At 38.5% G+C, this 13,777-nt stretch overlaps 1 protein-coding gene across 1 annotated transcript in view; it reads right to left on the bottom strand.

Annotated features, from left to right (window-relative positions):
• LOC111565459 (uncharacterized) overlaps positions 1–13,777 on the bottom strand; it is a 41,217-nt gene that overhangs the window by 6,074 nt on the left and 21,366 nt on the right. Inside the window, exons 6-9 of the mRNA XM_055016204.1 lie at positions 8,606–8,732; positions 5,948–6,124; positions 1,442–1,576; positions 304–424 (exon numbers count right to left, since the gene is read on the bottom strand). The gene's annotated coding sequence lies outside the window, so the exon portion shown is untranslated. The remainder of the gene's footprint in view (positions 1–303; positions 425–1,441; positions 1,577–5,947; positions 6,125–8,605; positions 8,733–13,777) is intronic.

Genomic DNA, 13,777 nt, shown 5'->3' with positions numbered 1-13,777 from the left:
AGCATTAAAAACGTAGATTTAAAATACATATATTGTCAGACAATCTCTATAAATATGATAGTTTTCAACTCTGAAGCTACTTGAGTCAAAATAAAATATCAACTCTTAATTTGTATGATGAAGTTTGCATATTAAAATTCAATGATGTCAGCGTCTGTCCTGTTATTGGTTACCACATACTGCTCTGACAATGTTTACTAATTTATGAGGATACCTGTTAGCAGCCACCCTAATGACAGCTAGTCTTCCTGGATTCCATCGTCGTTCAGACAACCTGACATAATGTAATGACTTTAGTCTTACGGCGAAAGGTGAACGACGGTGTCATCAGGGAAGATTGTCTTCTCGCTGCCATCAGGCTCCAAATACTTGATGGTCTGGTCTGGAAATAAGATCTCTATCTTCCCCCCGGGGTGTCACTTCTCTGTTACCGAAGGAGACATATTATGAAAGAAACGCTACACTATGAGCTGTGGTCCTTTAAGTCTGTACACATTTTCCATTTTCTGTTAGAGATTACCAACAACTGACAGCATCAAATTAGGTTCAAACTGATACCTTCTTTTGTCAGTCTGCCACCAGATGACTATTTACTGCTAATTTAAAGCTAGGATCTAGTTTGGTTGAATATCCAACTTCTGGATGAATTAAAAAGTTGGTAAATTTCATGATGTATTCATTCAAAATATCTATCTCAATTTTGACACAAGAGAATAATTCAGGGAAAAGAATGCTTTAATTTGTTTTATGTAAACTATTGATTGGAATCTTGCACTATTTCTTGTATTTGCTGCTGTAACATTGAAAATTTCCACGCTGCGGGATCAATAAAGGTTAAATCTATCTATCTATCTATCTATCTATCCATCCATCCATCCATCCATCCATCCATCCATCCATCCATCCATCCATCCATCCATCCATCTATTTATCAAATAAGAGATTCTTTTAGCCACTTGGGGGCAGCAGAAACAAATTGTAAGCAACATTTAAGTGACATTTCGCCTTCAAACTGTTACGATCAACTTGTCAACAAACACTTGCTCACTAATGTTCTTTGGATGCTTCTGACCACCTGTAAATATAAGTCTAATATTCATGCTCTTCAACTCTATGTTTTATTTTCTACAATTCACAAGAATAGCTTTTTGGTCCATTAGCTGCTGGTTGCTTTATTATATTCACCAGCTAGTCACTAAAAGACCAAAACAGAAAAGTTGCAGGATAGACAGTTAAACAATGCAGTGAAACGCACTTTAAAGCCTTCAAAGCACTTGTCTTTGAATCAGCATAGCAATACACCTGTAAGATACATGCACATGACCTTAGTAATTCAAAGGAAAAATAAACATTATACTATCATCATTTGAAAAGTTTTGTCAGATCAGTGAATTGCCAGTGATTTCTGTTACAGAAGAGACAAAGCAGCCACAGTGCTCACCACTTTCCCATCATCCAAAATGTGTTTGATGTCCCCTTTCAGGAATGTCACCGTTTTTGTCTTCTGGTCAGTAGAAATGATGTTTTTTGCCATGTTAGTCCAAGTCCCCAGGCTGCATCTGTCAGGTGGAAGTGACTGAAAAAAGAAAGCATGGTCAGTACTGATGGTGCAACGGTAGATTCACAGCACAATGCAAAGTTTTCCAGTTGGAGACTTAGACTCATTTCTACAAACAGCTCTAGCAGGTAAAACCGCATTTTGATTTGAAAAGTTTTTCCATCCATCCACTATCTATACACCGCTTAATCCTCATTAGGGATTGGGGGGTGGGGGGGTGGGGGGGTGGGGGGGGTGGAGTCTATCCCAGCTGACTTAGGGTGAAAGTAGAGGACACCCTGGACAGGCCACCAGTTTATCACAGGGCTACATATAGAGACAAACAATCACACTCATGGACAATTTAGAATCACCAGTTAACCTCAGCATGTTTTTGGACTGTGGGAGGAAGCCAGAGAACCCAGAGAAAACCCACACATGCTCAGGGAGAACATGCAAACTCCATGCAGAAAGATCCAGGAATCTCCTAGCTGCAAGGCTAAAGTGCTAACTACCAAGGCCACTGTGCAGCCCTTGGAAAGTTTTTGATGAAGTTTATTCTTATCATTATTACTTATTATATGAGTGTGTGTGTGTGTGTCTGTGTTGTCATTAATATACTACAATGCAAACACAGTTTCAAATTCAGTTTATTGCTCAACAGTTCAATAAAACTAAATATATTGCCCTTAAGAACCCCTGAAAGTTACATTTATTTAGGCTTAAAGGTGCATTATGTTTGTTTGTTTGTTTTGCTATATGCGAGTGACCCTTTAAGTTTAAGGGTAAAATCAGGTTTGGGCAGTGACAGAAGTAGCACAGGAAACATATCAACTTGCACTGGATAAACATGTAATGAGGTCAGTCAGTGCTTTGACACCATCTTTTGTCTGTCCTCATAAATTATTGCCAGGGTGCTTAAAGAGCACTTAACAGTGTATTATACACTTGAATAATTTGATACCAACAAGATTTACTCTGCGGAGACAAAGGTGACCTCTAGAATTTCTGTACAACAGAAATAAGGATTTACAGTTTCAAACCGGAAAAGCACACATTATTACAAGTATAAACTGTAATATTACTGGTGTAAATGCAGCTGATTAATGCATTTCCTGGGTTTTATGACATTTTAGGGTTATGCCTCTCAAAACAATTACTATTAATTCGTGTTAATATGAGAGATACATCAGCCTGAGCATTTAGTCAAAGTGATCTAACTCTCTCTAATGTTGCTTTCATCCTCTACTGGCTGCTCTTTCTAGGATTTCTAGTAAACTCAGAGCCAGCGGAGGGCAGCATGACTTCATTTATTTCCATCAGCTAATGAAGTTACAGCAGGAAAAGGCAGAACATTTTAACTGAGACCCCTCCCTGCCTTTGTTGTGTACATGATTGCTTAAAAGGCATAAAGCCATCAGTATTACACAAACCGCAGTCATGCTTTTGCTAATAGCTGATTGAAAACAAACTAAATTATCCATGTAATGCAAAATACAGCTTGTCTTATTGGCTTAACAGCGTTCCATCAATTTTCCACCCAGCAAATATTGATTTTTAGGGTTTGTATTGCCAGTAATATAAAACAGCCTCAATATGTCCCTCAAACAACGTGTGAGGACCACAGATTGGTTCTTATGTGGCCTCTAAGAGCTATTTAAGAATTTATAATATTGACCAATTTTCTCGTACGTTTCTCTTTGGTACTAATACAATTTTGAAATGTTCCAGGCCTGATGTATGAGTTATGTACAGGTGGTTTGTGTCTCCACACAGGAACAAAACACTCCACTCTGACCTTCATTCATAACCTGCGTGTTTTTAAATATAATGAAGAAATAAACAAAAATATACGACTAGGATGAGCTTCATACAAAGATAACATTCTGTCCACCAGATATTTTATTTTATTTATATATTATTTAGATATCTATTGGAATTTATGTGGCACATTTTAGTGGCACAGCAACCTCTCCTGATATCAGTTAACTAAACTGTTTTATTCAAACTTTTGACACTAATAAACTTGTTCTGTTTTTGTTTGCTGATATCCAAAGCAGAACTTGATGTATTGTGGTGTGAAATTCTCCTTCTCACTCTCTGGTAACATTTCTGTGACTGAAACTGCTCACAAATGTAGCAGAACATGCAGCCTTATATGGCAGTTTCATGTAGTGTGATGCTGGTAGTGATCAAATCTCACAAACGTGCACCTCATCATAAACAGGTGGCTCTCATCAGGCTTTAACCAGGGATTTATAATATGTTGTTCAGTAAAGACAGTGAAACTGACTTGGAACACTTCTATGAGCAAATCTCTCAGAAAGAAAATTGGTAAATTCAGCATTAGAGTTGCAAAATGTTGGCCAAATAAAGCCAATTGTGTGAGAATGATTTACACATAGGCAGTAACCTCTGATCACTCACGCTGCTTTTTTACAAAAAAATGACACATTTCTGAAACATTTTGTTTGTTGGACTATGACAGAAAAGGTAAGAAATGCCCATTTTGCTGCGCTCTTGTTTCAAAGTAAGGCATTATTGTTGCAGTAGCATTGGTGTCTTCAAATGGTTTACTGCATTTGTATTGTGAGGCTTTATGTCTTCAGATGATTTCTAATTTGATTAAGAATTATGCAGTTGCCATTTAAAGTAAGAAGTGAGTGTTACCTCTGCAACCTGCTCACAAAGTTAGGTTCTACTCTATTACATATTTTTTAAATACGTGTTAAACAGATCAAAACCTTTAAAAAGCTCCTCCTTACTCTTTGCAACAGTATAAACCCACCTTCAGGAATCTTGCTGTTTCCTGTAAGTGAACTATTGTACAAACTAGGAAGGATTTTACCATTTTGTATTTCTGCAGAATGTGTCCAAGGAAAAGCAACAAACACAGGCCTGACCTTCTATCACCTCCATGCTGCACAGCTTTATCCATTCAGCAGAATATTAATAGTGGGTGTTGATCATTGCTTGCTATGCAAGAATGATTGAGCTGTTAATGACTCAACCCTCTGAAACCCTAAACTATAGCCGGCAGGTTTAAAAGACATATCTTTTTAGAAAAAAAACTATTCCAATCAGAGCAAGAAACTGTAAAAGCAGAAAAATTTGTTGGATTTTCAACTTTTCGATGGTCATTGAACTAAGTATGTGTGACCTGTTGGAAAAATTAACCAAAACCAAAGCTTATGTTGTGATATTTTATCTAAATCACTTCATTATTCCACCAAGGAACCTCGGCGTTTGTCTGTCTGATAGCAACATTACTTAAAAACGGATTTGGATGAAATTTTCAGAGAAAGTCAGAAACGACACAAGGACCAACTGATTAGATATTGGCAATGGATTGGATTGATGTGGCTTATAGTCTGGATCCACAGATTTGTTAAAGATTTCTGTATAGTGAGATGTGTCACTGTAACTATGACAACAGGTGAACACTACGTCAGCTGTCTAATGATGATCACATGATTGTGATCTTACTACAAATTGACAAAGAACTTATCAGGACTTATCTGTCAGAAATGATACAAGGAACAATTGATTAAATTGTGGGGGTGTTTCCGAGTCCCATCAATTCCCGCCGTCTGCTACATATTTGGGTCATGTGATTCGGTATGTATAACATATACATAATGTACACATGCATAAAACATGCCTGTGCTCAGCACAAGGTCATTTTGTTTGAGGGTATATCTATACTAATAGGCTACATTCTACGGTGCTCTGATTTCTGCCACAATTGTTTTCAAAATTTCAGCCATTGGAAATGATATGACTGAGCAGCCTTGGTGGAGTACTGTGCTCTCTGAGTGCTTTTCTTGTTCTACATTTTGTTTTTAAAAATGTGTAAATGGCAATAGAGATACAGGACTTTACATTGCTTTAAAGTGAAAAATTATCTCACAGTGAGTAAAAATATGACAGGAGCAAAAAGAAAAAATTCCCAGAACCTGCTGAGGATGAGGTTGAAGAAGACACTCTTAGCATTGGATGTAAAGGTATAAATGATCTGTTTTAAAAGTAATGGACACTAAGGGCACAATTATTTGAAATTAATTTTTGAAAATTCCACAGGATTTTTTGATTTTTTTTTTACAGTGAACCTGTTTAGCTATGGATTGTATAAATGTTCAAATGTTTTATGTTACCTGTTCCCACATTTGTTGTCCACAAGTGTACAAAATTTCAGTTTCATATGTATAAATGCTGTGTCACATTATAGACACCAACCACAAAACAATAATAGCACTTAAAAATGTCTAAATTCCAAATGCAAATTTTTTTGCTTGTTGTTGTGTTACTTCATGAGTGACTCATTTCCCATATTTACAAACTGAAAATGTACATGCTGATTAATGCATTGATTCAAACGACATCAGACAAGAATCACTGAGTGTATTTTACCTCTGTCTGTGGATCCTGGTGCGCAGCAGGTGCAGTACATCTGCCGGCCACTGCACGGCACTGTGGCACAGCTGAGCGTTTCCTCCTCAGGTCACAGTTTTCACTCGTCAGTTCCTTCAGCTGGCGTTGAACTACAAACCAATTACTCTGGCTCTGCTGAAACTGCTGCTGAAGGGCCTGCACACACACACGCACGCACGCACGCACGCACGCACGCACGCACGCACACACACACACACACACACACAGCATCAACACAAGCACAGAGTGTAAACCTTCTCAATGTCACTCTGCTTGTGACTCACGTATTGAACGAAAGAAGTGGGAGTATGTTTGTAAACGTTTTTCCCAGATTTACGCCATGATGTGTTTAACCGCACTGCATCACACCTGATGACATGAGTCTCCATCACAAGACAGGAAATCACTTCAGGCTTCCTGAGAAAAAACTTTTTTAAAATCTCATAATTCTGGGGATTAAACCACTTTATATGTAAAAGAAAGATTTTCCACTAAATAAAATGAAGTCATCTACTTTATTGTTAAAAATGAACTTCTATTGATTCTGATAATGAATGTGCAGCTAATAATTTAGTCTCCAGTTTTTGAAAGGTGACATTCTGAAAATGCTATAGTGACAATTTAATTAGCTGCAGTGTCAAGATGCATAATGTTGTTGTGTTAAATTTATTGGCTGATTATTTAAGAATATGTGTTGCTATTGAAATGTTTTGTCTAATACACAGATGTCTCTTTTAGATACTGAACGTGAGGTGGACAAAATAATAGAAGCATCTGCCGGTATAACACAAGTCGGCAGCAACACAAACTGCATCCTGTCATAGGCCACACAGTTTAAGTTTACACAAGAACTGAGCCTTGTAAGCTGCAGTGCTGCTCTATTAAACCGCATTGTTTTTAGCCAGAGATATGAGCTTCTCTCTTGAGATTCATAAGACAAATTTTTTGGTCGGAAATTGATGTGGTTTGTGAGGAAACAGAAATGTGGATGTGCTCATTAACTGAGAGGAAAAGCTGTGATGCTTCCTGATCAGCCAAGAATCAAAGCTCACTGTGTTTTTTCCCAGGATATCAAATGACACAAAGATCAATATTTACAAAGATAATAAGACCGTGATTGAATTATGTCCGGAGAGTATATTTTAGGCATAGTGTAGCCGTTTTTCATTTGCTTCACAAGCACCCTGCAACCCTCTAAATCTATAAAAACACTGACATCTAGGACCGTATCTCACTCGTTCTATATAAAAGCATTGTTTGCACAGGACTGTGATGGTATGTTAAAGTCTTAGTGTCTGTCAAATAGCAGCAGCATTTATCATGCCTCCTCATGTTAAGTCTGTAAAGCAGTAGAGGTAATCGTCTCCAGTATGACAAGCAGATGAATAAATCAGATAAAAGACAGGCAGTGACTTGTTCTGGTCTGCTCCAACGGCGAAACACAAAGCAATTAAGAGAAAATATGTGCCATAGAGTTATCTAGATTAAATTTCCAACCAGTGATTTATAGGTAACACAGACAACTATGCGGGTTTTCAGGTCAAATTAGGATTAGTCAGATAATTGCATAGTGATTTCCCAGCACCAACACCTACAACAAATGCTTAATCAAATGTTCTCCAATGAAAGTAGGTAAAAAGTGAAGTTTAACATTTATTTCACTCGTCCTGTATTACATTGAACATTACATTGGCTGAGGTAGAAACTGAAAGTCTTTGTAAAGTAAAAAGCTTGTTCTCTACTGAATGCAAATGACACAACAATACTGGTGATACCAGTTCTGTAACATACATGCTGTAGGACTGGGCGGTGCTCACAGCTCAAGAGAAAACTTAAAAGGAACTTCTCACGAGTGCAGGATAGTAAATTATTATCAAGGCATGAGTCCGACACAGACTGTGTTACACAGCAGTTTCACGATGGAGCAGTTCACGTTCAACGTGTCTCTGAACCAATAAAAAGTGTGTGTATACAGCTCAGTAAGAGAGGTGGAGTTGTGAAACAGGTCCATGATGTCATGTGAAGGAGTTTGTTAAGCAATACTGTACTGCTGCCAGGACAGTATTTTTGTGGCTTAAAGGATAAAGCAGGTGTTGTTTCATCTCTTTATTACCGTCAACAAATCCCATGAAAAGTCAAAACCTCCAACCATTTTATACCACTAAGAAGTAGCATTTGTAGGGCTATTACTATTATTGCCACAGTGTTCTGTAGCTTGCATGTGTAGCTCTGGCCACCCCTCACAATCAATAGTGAAGCCAACATATACTTAACGAACTGGAGTTCCGAATCCTAATGTAATCTCATTGTAACGTCAACAATTAAAAAAGCATAACTTGGAAGAATTTCCACATTTTTTTAAAACCCAGTTTAGGGTTAAAAGGCCTATTAGACTGTATATGATTCCTTATAATGCATTTCTGCTTGGTAGTCATGCCTACATTAGTGAATGATAAGTCACCAAAAAATACACAATTTGGCATGCTGTGATTAACTAAGCTTAAAAAAAAAGCTTCTGTGCCATCCTAGTGCAAGAAAGAGTCGTGCTGTTGACCTGCATTAGGTTACATATTCCTTCATCGTGATCATCATGACAAAAGTGGACAACAATGAGTGGACTTAGAATTTGAGACTGACTTGAACCTCTGTGGATTCCAGTTTGTGTAGATTGTGTCGACTTCTCATGGCCTGACTGTCTTTTCTGTCAGAGAGGAAGTTATCTTCTTTGCAGCTCTTGAGATCATCTTTTGGATCCACTCCTTCTCTGTACACACACAGAGTAATATAGGAAATATTGCAAAACATTAGAAATAATTTTAAAAAATGAAACACGCCCACAGTAATGGCTATTACATGAAACAGAGGGAGGGAAATTGTTGAAGTCTTCCAAATGGAAAAAAAACTAAACATGAATTGTGAACCGACTACATAAATAATCTCATGTGAATAAACTAAACCAGCAGTTTGTTATCATTTTGTTTTATCTTGATTTTCAATGGGGTGTGTTGAAATCTTCAAGAGTTAAGGGGAAAATAAGAGTCTACAGTCCCAATAACTGTCCTGTGAGAGTGTAGCTGATCACAGCAAAGCACTACCAGTCAGAAGTTTGGACACACCTTCTCATTCAATGTTTTCTATTTATTTTATTCATTGTAGATTAATACTGAAAACATCAAAACTACAAAACAACACATATGAAATTATGGTGTAAACAAAAAAGCGTTAATCTTCACTATTAATCTACAATGTAGAAATTAATACAAATAAATAAAAAGCATTTAATGAGAAGGTGTGTCCAAACTTTTGGGTAGTAGTGTAAATTCTATTATCAGGATGCTAACATGCTCACAAATGACAATGCTAACAGCTGGTGTCCAGTGTGATGTAAAGCAGGTTTGTGAACTGTATTTATCATATTAGCTAAAACTGTCTTTCTCCATCCACCCTCCACCACCTCCTGCATCTCAACTACATCAATTCACAAGTCTGCTGCAAAAATACTGCAAAATTTAGTTGTAGTACTGCACTGGTTCCTTAGGTCTGTTATGTATGAAACCCTGGAATTCTGAACGTGAGCTTTTGAGAATGTCATAGGACCGCTGCAGATTCAAGGCTGAAATAGCAGCCATGGCTTAGACTGCTTATTGTGCTCACAATGTCTAGCAGATAAAAATCTCCATAGGGACATGTGAACAAGGTTAAAACATGATTTCACTAGAGGGGATCTTTAGTAAAGAATAGTACACAGGATTACCGGAGCTCTTAGGATTCATCTTGTAGGAACCATAAACTTGTGATCAAAAATGAATTACAATCTGTCTAAACACTGCAGAGAGATTTTGGTCTGGACCAGTGTGGACTGACAGACTGGCTTTGACATCACCTTAACACTGGCTCGAAAAGATTTTCAAAACTGAACAGGCTCTGTCAACAACACCAGTCCCAAAGTTCATAATTACTCTCATTATAATGAAAACTTTACCGACTCGATGACACTTATAATTAGCTGACTCTAGCAGAACTGTGGCATTTTGTGGTTTAGATTTGCACATCATTTTGTGTGCAAGCACTCTTGGGTGGAAAGAAAAGATAGAATCAGAAAGTGAGCTTACACTGGCATCACACCGAAATGGTAAATTGATACAAACTTACTTTCCGGCCTCCACCTAGATACAGAAAATTGCTGATCAGGTGGCACCATAGTAAAACTGCATTCTGCATGCTATCAGACTACCAAAGGATGTTTTACCTGTGAAAGCCACATGATGGTTGTGATGTTTTCATTTTATCTGGTTTATCAAGTTTTCTTCTTGGTTTCAGAGGCTGTATTTTCAACATCTTCTAACTCCCTAGACATTAAAAATGCACAAAAGTGACTTTAAAGAAGCATCACATTAATAGGCAAAGTAAAAACATGTTTTCAGTAATAAAACTACTAAAATGCCTCATTTACAAAAGTGTCCCCCCACCGTTATTTCTACAAAGTAGAAGGGTTTTGGCAACAGCTACAGCTTCCAGTTCTACCTGAGTAAGTCTCTACAGGGTTTGTATTGTCTATTTGAATAGTTTAGCCCATCTTCCAGGCAGATCATCTCAGACTTTGTCATATTGGATGGGAAGTATTTGACCTGCCACCTTCAGACCCTCCACAGATTTGAGGATTAAAGTGTGGATTTTGGTTGGGTCACTGGAGCACAGTCAGAGACTTGTCTCCTAGCTGTTTGCTCTTGGCCACTGTCATGCTGAAAAGTGAACCACTGCTTGAATCTCAGGTCTCTGTACTCTGGAGCAGGCTTTCTTCAAGGACTTCTCCGTAGTTGGGAGAAGGCATCATTCCTTCAGTTCTGACCAGCCTTCCTGTCACTGTTGCTGAGAACCACCCCCACACCATAATGCCGCCACTACCATGCTGTAGGGATGGTATTAGCAGGTGATGATCAGTGCATCATGTTAAACATAGTGCTTTGCATTCTGCCTAAATAATTCACTTCTGTTGGTTCTAATGACGGGCTTTCTTATGGCTCGGCTCACTGAAAAGAGCTGTCTCTTTCATCTCCCCAGTGGCTCCTCAGATTTTCTGTTGCTTCAGTTAATTTATTACCAAAAATAATGTAAAATTATGTGTAAAATTAATTGCTAATGTACAAAACATAATTATATCAAATGTTTAATTTTTTTTATAGAGTATCACTCATAATCAGTCACAGCCTTTTGCACAAATTGTCTCATAGACTCTGGGTTGTAGGTCTAGGTGGTTGTGGTGGTTACTGGATGACGCTGTAGACCAGGGCTCCAGACTTTTTCATTGGTAGCACCTTGTCACAGGCAAAACACACCACTTGCAGAACATTTTCTCATCAATACAGTTTACCAGTGATCCCTAAATGCCCCATATTGCAGGCTGCTGGCAGCTGCTGCTTGGTAGCTGCAGTATTCAGACAGATGTGTGACCAAAAGTGACCTTGAAAAGAGTCAACTAGTGCGTTCTAAAGTCGTATCTGTTCAGTATATAATCCAGTGATTTTTTTCTACATGCGATCTTTTCTATAGGAGCAAAAAAAACAGCACATGTAGGTGCGGTCCATGTTTCACAAGAAGTGTAAATACCACAGTACACCAAAGTTACAAAAGTACTACTTTCCATCACTGTGGTTAACACAGCAGCTGTCTGTACCGGTTAGAGCGACACCAATACAGTTTAATGATCATCATGACCTGGCACAATATGACCACTTGAAATTTTAACTCTTATGGTCTCAAAAAAATCTTGCAAATGCACCATTTTGGTCGCAGACTAGAGCCATGCCGTAGACACTGCAGCAGCAGCAACAGTTGCAGTAGACAAACTGGCACTTTCATTAGTAGCAGGTTCACTTGCTTGTTTTTCTTCTTCCAGCTGCACTGATGGATGTACAGTTGTAATGTGCCTGATCAGGTTACTTGTAGAGCCTGCTAGATATAAGGTTTTAACGTTGCATATTCTACACTCTGCCTTTGCATTATCATCCATCCATCCATCCATCCATTATCTATACACCGCTTAATCCTCACTAGGGTCGTGGGGGGGGGGGGGCTGGAGTCTATCCCAGCTGACTCAGGCGAAGGCAGGGGACACCCTAGACAGGTCGCCAGTCTGTCGCAGGGCTACATACAAAGACAAACAATCACTCTCACATTCACACCTACGGGCAATTTAGAATAATCAATTAACCTCAGCATATTTTTGGACTGTGGGAGGAAGCCGGAGTACCTGGAGAGAACCCACGCATGCACAGGGAGAACATGCAAACTCCATGCAGAAAGATGCCGGGAAAGCCAGGACGTGAACCAGGGATCTTCTCATTGCAAGGCAAAAGTGCTAACCACTACACCACTGTGCAGCCCCTTTGCATTATCAATGAAATTGAAATTCATTCAGATTTTACTAGTCACCCACGTTCTCAACTTTGCATTGCATTGTCTCTCTCTGTCTCTCTCTCTCTCTGCATCTGTCTGTCTCTGTCTCCGTCTCTGTCTCTCTGTGTCTCTTCCTCTCTCTGTCTCTCTGCCTGCCTGCTCCCGGGCAGGAGCCGGGTCCAATTGTTCACTCCTAAGAGTCATTTCATTTGAGAAGGACACATCACTAGTCGGTTCATCAAATGAGAAAACTGTTTTCCTTCCTCTCCCTGATAAAGTACTTATAATTTTTCTTGGTAACTCAGTTTGGCCAAACAACCAACCTGGTGGTTCCAAACAGCTTCAATTTCACAGTTACTGAGGCTGCTGAGCGCACTGGGAACATTCAAAGGTTTAGAAATGGTTTTATGCACTTGTCCTGAGCTGTGCTAAATCACTGATGTATCACAGAGGTTTGCAGGGGTGGACATGGCTTCATTTTTGTCCAAATATAATGTGTGGACTGTGGGACTTCGGATACTTGTCACAGGCAGATTCCATTCAAAATGTAAAAACATGTATATATTATTACAGAAATTTAATCCACCCAACCATAATTTAGAGTGCCACAGTAGAGGGTCTGAATACTTTTGTTAATGAGAATTTTTTAAAAAAAATGTAAGTAATTTGCAAAAACGTTGTCATTACAAGTTAAATGTGTAAAATGTACTATGTAGCACAGTAGTGTGCAAAAGTGTGCAAAAATTGAAGGGCGGTTATTACTTTCAATTCTTCTTGCGCAATTTCTTCTTTCCCTGAACATCCTCAACAGGGACACAGAGCATGACTCAGAGACACAACTGCCACATTTATGAGAAATACACCAGGTGTAAATATTCAGGAATTTTCCTTTAACTTTGACTGAACCATAAATAGTAATGAAGTTGCTGTTGTTTCCATGGGGAGTTTATTTAGAGAATCTAAAATAGCTTTAGGCCATCCAGTGTTTTTTCCAGTGTTAAACTGCTGTGTCCCTGTGCATGTGTAGCCTTGGTGTGTATGTGGTAACATTACAATTGTTACACAAGGGTGGTGTGGAAACTCAAAATCTGCCCAGTACATACCCGAAGATTAACCTTACAATGACGCAGTGGACACTTTGTGGTCAGCAGTTAAACTTTTGAACTAAAAAATACTTGCATATTCTTACGTTGTGGATTTTTCCATGAATGAGACAATATCAGTTTAATACTTATTGTTGGTACCAACATATCAGACAAACTGAATCTCAAAAAGAGCATTTGGCATCCTCTGAATACATCTGGAAGTAAACCACAGTTGTTATTCTTTTAACTAAGTCTACTGTTTTATCCCATCCTTATATCAGACACTGCTTTAATAAATGGAGCCATTAGAGGCTTGGTGACATCACTC

This window comes from Amphiprion ocellaris, chromosome 12, assembly GCF_022539595.1.
Source record: "Amphiprion ocellaris isolate individual 3 ecotype Okinawa chromosome 12, ASM2253959v1, whole genome shotgun sequence".
NCBI classification, from domain to species: Eukaryota; Metazoa; Chordata; class Actinopteri; family Pomacentridae; genus Amphiprion; species Amphiprion ocellaris.
Note: the sequence above shows the minus strand (reverse complement) of the source record. Positions and strands in the feature narration are given on the sequence as shown.